The following is a 7894-nucleotide window of genomic DNA, read 5'->3' as shown; positions in this document are numbered from 1 at the left end:
AATTCGGAAAATCTATTTTCAAAACTTATTTTAGAGTAAGGCTCACTCGGCGGTATAAGGAAAGACTGTGATTAAAATTGAGAAATGTGAATACGAGGCGGTATCTCAGTTGTGATTCTTGATTTATACAAGGCGGTACCTCGGTTGTGATTTTGTAATGACCCGATCGGTCATTTTGAGTAATTGCACTTCGCTCTGTAGTTTGAGGGCATAAGCAGCTCCGTATGATATATTATAACTTGGGTGAATCATCGGTTTTGGTTCTCGGGTTATTCGGAATCGATTTGGAAGAATGAATTTCATTGTTGAAGCTTTAAGTTGGAAGAGTTGACTAAATTTGACTTTTATGAATTTGACCCCGGAACAAAGTTTTGAGGGCTCCGTTAGGTCCGGATGATGAATTTGGACTTGGGCGTATGCCTGGATTTGCATTTGGATATTTCTAGAAGGATTCAACACTAAATGGCGAAAGTTGGAAATTTGAAGGTTTGGAAAGTTCATAAGTTTGACCGAAAGTTAACTTTGAGGATATCGCATTCGGATCGTGGTTCCAGGAATTTGAATAGCTTCGTCATGTCATTTGGGACTTGTGTACAAAATTTGAGTTCATTCCGGGTTGATTTGATGTGTTTCGGCGCTAGTTTTGGAAATTGAAAGTTCAAGTACATTTATGTTCGGTTTGAGGTGTGATTCGTCGTTTTGATATTGTTATATGTGATTTGAGGCCTCGACTAGGTCCATATTTTGTTATTAGACTTGTTAGTATATTCGGACGGGGTCCTGAGGGGCTCGGGTGAGTTACCGACGTGTTTCAGATCATCTTTCATACATGTGGGATGGCTGGTCCTTGATGAACCTGGTGTGACCGCACCTGTGGAATATTAGGGGAGTTGCGGAGCCGCAAATGCGGCCAAGGGAACTCAGAAGCGAAGTAAAGCTGGAGCAGGGCATCCGCAGAAGCGGGGAAGTGGACCGCATCTGCGGTAGGCGTGATCGCAGAAGCTGGGATGTGCGTAGGAACGCAACTTGTGTCACACCTGCGCTTGCGCAGAAGCGGGTCCCGTTGCGCAGGTGCGGAAGGGTGGAGTTCTAGTGGTTTCTGTAGGAGCAGAGTTTGTCGCAAAAGTGACGCCGCAGAAGCAGCCCTTTAGTTCGCAAATGTGAAATTGCTAGGCAAACTATATATATTTTGAGGCTTTGGCTCTTTTATGATATTTTGAGATTTGGGGCTCGGATTGAGACGATATTTTATGCAATTCTCACCATGTGGATGGGGGTAAGTGTTCTCTACTTAGTTTTGATTATATTTCGTGATTCTATCTTTATTTTTGGTAATTGTATTATGAAATGGTAATTGTATTATGAATTTTAAAGAGAAATTGGGGTTTTAGCCTAAAGTTTTATAGAGTGAGTTTTTGAGTCTTGAACATTGATGCGGAGTCGGATTTGAGTGAAACTTGTATGGTTGGACTCGTAATTGAATGGGTTATTGGATTTTATAAGTTTCGTCGAGTTCCAAGGTGCGGGCCTGGGTTGGGCATTTGGGTCGATTTTAGGCTTTTGATAAAAGATTCGATCTTTATCGATTGGGTTTGTTTCCTTTGGTATTATTTGATGTATTTGAGTTGTTTTTGGCTAGTTTCGAGTTATTTGGTGGTCGGTACGTGCGAGATGGCATTTTTGGAGCATCGCTTGTCTTGCTCGGTATTGGAATTGACTTGTTCGAGGTATGAAACCCCGAATTACGTGTTATGTATTTGGTGTTGATGTAACTCACATGCTAGGTGACGGGCGTGTGGGCGTGCACCATGTGAATTATGACTCGTTATTTCTGTGGTACTGTGTAGTTACCTGATCTTATCTGTAACCATGAAATCTCTATGTACTAGAGCTATTGAGTAGTGATCCATGTTAGAAACCATGTCTAGCTACATGCTTATTCTGTTGGGAACCACTGAGGTCATTCCTCTTGTTGAGTTATTTGCTTACATTGCAATTTCATACTCAGTCATGTTCATTCATTTCATATCATATCTCAGTCTCTGTTTCTATATATTGACGCATCATATCATCATTTTTGGGCTAGTTTCTTGGCATTGTGAGCCCGAGAGACTGGAGAGATTAATGACTGAGTGAGGCCGAGGGCCTGATTGTGAGTGATATTATGGGATCGGGTTACACGCCGCAGCATGTTATATTGATTTATTTCTAGATCTGGCTTATTATGGCGCTTGGGCTGAAGGAGCCCCTCTGGAGTCTGTACACACCCTCAGTGAGCGCAGTTGATTATATTGAGGGATGAATCTTCCATGGGCATGAATCTTGCCCGAATCATTTATATTTGGAGATTGATCTTCCCCGGACTGGATTGGCCCTATACAGTACTGAGTGATTGACTGTCAGTCGATATATATATATATATATATATATATATATATATATATATATAATTGACGCTTATGTGGCGGTATAAGGCTTGTGGTTAATGTGCATGCGGTGGTATAAGGTAGGACTTATGTGTGTGCCGATTGTAGGGGAACTACATGAAGCCACGCAGCGTCATAAGTTGGGCTAAAGTGTGTGTAGCTAATTCGGAAAATCTATTTTCAAAACTTATTTTAGAGTAAGGCTCACTCGGCGGTATAAGGAAAGACTGTGATTAAAATTGAGAAATGTGAATACGAGGCGGTATCTCAGTTGTGATTCTTGATTTATACAAGGCGGTACCTCGGTTGTGATTTTGTAATGACCCGATCGGTCATTTTGAGTAATTGCACTTCGCTCTGTAGTTTGAGGGCATAAGCAGCTCCGTATGATATATTATAACTTGGGTGAATCATCGGTTTTGGTTCTCGGGTTATTCGGAATCGATTTGGAAGAATGAATTTCATTGTTGAAGCTTTAAGTTGGAAGAGTTGACTAAATTTGACTTTTATGAATTTGACCCCGGAACAAAGTTTTGAGGGCTCCGTTAGGTCCGGATGATGAATTTGGACTTGGGCGTATGCCTGGATTTGCATTTGGATATTTCTAGAAGGATTCAACACTAAATGGCGAAAGTTGGAAATTTGAAGGTTTGGAAAGTTCATAAGTTTGACCGAAAGTTAACTTTGAGGATATCGCATTCGGATCGTGGTTCCAGGAATTTGAATAGCTTCGTCATGTCATTTGGGACTTGTGTACAAAATTTGAGTTCATTCCGGGTTGATTTGATGTGTTTCGGCGCTAGTTTTGGAAATTGAAAGTTCAAGTACATTTATGTTCGGTTTGAGGTGTGATTCGTCGTTTTGATATTGTTATGTGTGATTTGAGGCCTCGACTAGGTCCATATTTTGTTATTAGACTTGTTAGTATATTCGGACGGGGTCCTGAGGGGCTCGGGTGAGTTACCGACGTGTTTCAGATCATCTTTCATACATGTGGGATGGCTGGTCCTTGATGAACCTGGTGTGACCGCACCTGTGGAATATTAGGGGAGTTGCGGAGCCGCAAATGCGGCCAAGGGAACTCAGAAGCGAAGTAAAGCTGGAGCAGGGCATCCGCAGAAGCGGGGAAGTGGACCGCATCTGCGGTAGGCGTGATCGCAGAAGCTGGGATGTGCGTAGGAACGCAACTTGTGTCACACCTGCGCTTGCGCAGAAGCGGGTCCCGTTGCGCAGGTGCGGAAGGGTGGAGTTCTAGTGGTTTCTGTAGGAGCAGAGTTTGTCGCAAAAGTGACGCCGCAGAAGCAGCCCTTTAGTTCGCAAATGTGAAATTGCTAGGCAAACTATATATATTTTGAGGCTTTGGCTCTTTTATGATATTTTGAGATTTGGGGCTCGGATTGAGACGATATTTTATGCAATTCTCACCATGTGGATGGGGGTAAGTGTTCTCTACTTAGTTTTGATTATATTTCGTGATTCTATCTTTATTTTTGGTAATTGTATTATGAAATGGTAATTGTATTATGAATTTTAAAGAGAAATTGGGGTTTTAGCCTAAAGTTTTATAGAGTGAGTTTTTGAGTCTTGAACATTGATGCGGAGTCGGATTTGAGTGAAACTTGTATGGTTGGACTCGTAATTGAATGGGTTATTGGATTTTATAAGTTTCGTCGAGTTCCAAGGTGCGGGCCTGGGTTGGGCATTTGGGTCGATTTTAGGCTTTTGATAAAAGATTCGATCTTTATCGATTGGGTTTGTTTCCTTTGGTATTATTTGATGTATTTGAGTTGTTTTTGGCTAGTTTCGAGTTATTTGGTGGTCGGTACGTGCGAGATGGCATTTTTGGAGCATCGCTTGTCTTGCTCGGTATTGGAATTGACTTGTTCGAGGTATGAAACCCCGAATTACGTGTTATGTATTTGGTGTTGATGTAACTCACATGCTAGGTGACGGGCGTGTGGGCGTGCACCATGTGAATTATGACTCGTTATTTCTGTGGTACTGTGTAGTTACCTGATCTTATCTGTAACCATGAAATCTCTATGTACTAGAGCTATTGAGTAGTGATCCATGTTAGAAACCATGTCTAGCTACATGCTTATTCTGTTGGGAACCACTGAGGTCATTCCTCTTGTTGAGTTATTTGCTTACATTGCAATTTCATACTCAGTCATGTTCATTCATTTCATATCATATCTCAGTCTCTGTTTCTATATATTGACGCATCATATCATCATTTTTGGGCTAGTTTCTTGGCATTGTGAGCCCGAGAGACTGGAGAGATTAATGACTGAGTGAGGCCGAGGGCCTGATTGTGAGTGATATTATGGGATCGGGTTACACGCCGCAGCATGTTATATTGATTTATTTCTAGATCTGGCTTATTATGGCGCTTGGGCTGAAGGAGCCCCTCTGGAGTCTGTACACACCCTCAGTGAGCGCAGTTGATTATATTGAGGGATGAATCTTCCATGGGCATGAATCTTGCCCGAATCATTTATATTTGGAGATGGATCTTCCCCGGACTGGATTGGCCCTATACAGTACTGAGTGATTGACTGTCAGTCGATATATATATATATATATATATTTGGGATGGATCTTCACTGGGCTGAATTGGCCATATACAGTACTGAGTGACTGAGCGTGTCGAGTGATTAAGCGTAATGACTGAAAAGTATGAGACAATGAGATTGAGTATTCTGAGAGTGTGAGTACATGAGCTTATCACTGAGATACATTGCATTTGACATGCATACTTGAGATACATGCATAGAGATGCATTTCTTTCTACCACTCTGGTTTTGGTGTCATTCATGATTTCACCTGCATATTAACATGTAGGCATAGAGATGTATTTTTCTCATGCCATTTGATAATGAAAAGTCTTATCTATTGTTGAAAATGTTTTGGGAAAAATCATAGTTTTCAAACTTACTCATAAATTTGGTGATTTCGGTAAAGGGTTTGGGTTTTCAATGATATACTTGAAAAGCAAGCCTATTTTTCTGAAACTATGAACGAGCGGAGCATTTTATCCCTGAGCTACTTCTTTTATTACTTCCATTATGTTGTTATGAACTGTTATTGGCTATTGGTGTTGGACCCCGACCTATGTTCCAGCTCGTCGCTACTTTCAACCTAAGGTTAGGCTTGTTACTTAATGAGTACACGGGGTCGGTTGTACTCATACTATACTTTTGCACCTTACATGCAGATGTTGGATGCTGATGTTGCTGTGATCAACGAGAGCTGGATTTGAAGACGTACCTGCATTCCGGTTGTAGTTGCCTCTTGTTCATGGTAGCCTTAAATTTATAAAATTCTGTTTATGTACATTTCAAACAGATGATGTATTTATTTATTTTATACCAGCTTTGTAAATTCTAATCTTAGCAGCTCATAATTTGTACTACTATCCCTTGGGAAATTCTTATATAAAAGCAGTTGTATTTTCATTTCTTTTCTTAATAAACCTCATTTAAATTGGATAGTTGTTAATGTGCTTACCTGACAGGTTGGTTTAGATGCCATCACGACTAGGTGAATTTTGGGTCGTGACAGATTCTTGATTTATACGAGGTGGTACCTCGATGGTTGCACACGGATGAATAGTTAGCAAGGAATTTGATCAAATAATGGAGGAAGAGTCGTCCTTGGATAGTCTTATTGCATAATAGGTAAAGTGAGAGAAATGATTTTATGAATAAAGAATTGATTTAACGAATGAATACGATGTAAGAAAACGTATCAAGATGTTTATGACATAAGAAAATAATTATATCAATATAAAAGAAATGTTTGCATTAGCAAATGAATGGTCATTCAATGAGAAACTGGAGGCCATCTTAAGAGTCAACGGTCTTGAAATACCAATTGTTTACAAGCCCAAATAACCACAAGACCCAAATCTCTCAAAGAAAGATGTGATAGTCCAACTACAATTTTTAACTTAAGATGCGTCAATTAAAGAACAATTTACATATGAAGTGGTCCGAAAAGCATGCTAATATAATTTTAAAAGAATGACAAAATTATTTATCTTGTGTTATTTTTGAAAGAAGATGGCATGCTTTCATTTTTATGCATATGATTAATTTAACTAGCTAGGTATATACCGATCCTAAGTTAATTAATAATGTCATAAGATACATTCAACATCCAATACAAACTTCAAAAATTGCCTAATGCATAGCATTGCAAGTTAACCCGATTATTAACTAGATGCAATTCGTCCTAAGTGTTTAGCAAATAGGTGATATCAAAGCAATCAAGCACACACATCTATATACTACTTTACTATACTTTACGTTTTGGGTACATCCACGAACGGGAAGTACGAAGCAGGGATTCAATGCGGGGTTTTCCTCTAATCTTTCTCCAAATGTCGTCGTCCGAAAGCGACTTCGTATGATAGTACCTCGCAAGTCAAGGGAAGTAAAATTGTTAGCGAGATAAGCTAATAAAGTGACATATTTTTGCAATGGTTTTCGTTTTAAAAAATATTTTTTTGGAAAATTATTTTTGAAAATGTTTTTAAAGAATTGTTTCGAAAAATTATTTTTGAAAATAATTTAAAAGTATTTTTTGGAGGCTCGGATGGTGTATGCCGTATAGCAATGAGACCTTAGAATGCGAATACCGACTTGGTTGCAACTTCAGTGGCTAATCTTGTTGCCTCCTGAAGCACAAATATTCATATTCTCATCATTTATTTTTTTTCATCGCTCATAAACACATTTTGTTCAGAATCCAAGGGATGGTGTAATATCTTGTCCTTTATCAATCAAAATATCATCAAGGCCTCAAAAATTTTATTCTCCTCGGCCCTTATGTGACTCCGTTCATATCCAACACAGACAACCAGCAAATATAAACAAAGCGTCAAAAACAGTCCCAAAGTCCAATAGTGATGCTATGCAATAGCAGCAAATAAATTTTCAGAAAACATTGCGTCGGACAGTAGCATCATGCAGCAACAAATGGACAAAAGAAGTAATACCAATTATTAGGGGACAAACAAATCAAAGATTTGTTAGGGGTCTAAACTTAGCAACATCGTAGGTTAATATAGATGAAGCAAGCAATCAACGTAATATATTTATGTCGACGGAATTTTAGAAGTTGCCGGAGGTTCATAAAGGTCACCGGAAAGTTTGATTTACGACTATATCTTAGTTCGGCCAGACCTGGTAACGGACCTTTAGCTCGTTGCCTGAGAGTCGCCGAGAAATCGACATGGCCAAACAGGGTGGAGTTTCCTGTTAAGATCTGCCGTTTTCCGGTCATTTCTCCGGCCAAATTTTGCAAAAGAACAAAAGAATAAACCTTAGATATGTACTCATTTGCAGAATAATAGAAAGAAAAGAACAGAGTGATAGGGAAAAAAGATGAAGATGCAAGACAGTGGCAGTGAGGTCGTCAATGGTGGCGCGTCAATCGCCCGCCGGTGATGAAATCTGACGGTG

The sequence above is a fragment of the Nicotiana tomentosiformis genome, chromosome 11, assembly GCF_000390325.3.
Source record: "Nicotiana tomentosiformis chromosome 11, ASM39032v3, whole genome shotgun sequence".
Lineage (NCBI taxonomy): Eukaryota > Viridiplantae > Streptophyta > Magnoliopsida > Solanales > Solanaceae > Nicotiana > Nicotiana tomentosiformis.
This window is presented reverse-complemented; position numbering follows the sequence as displayed.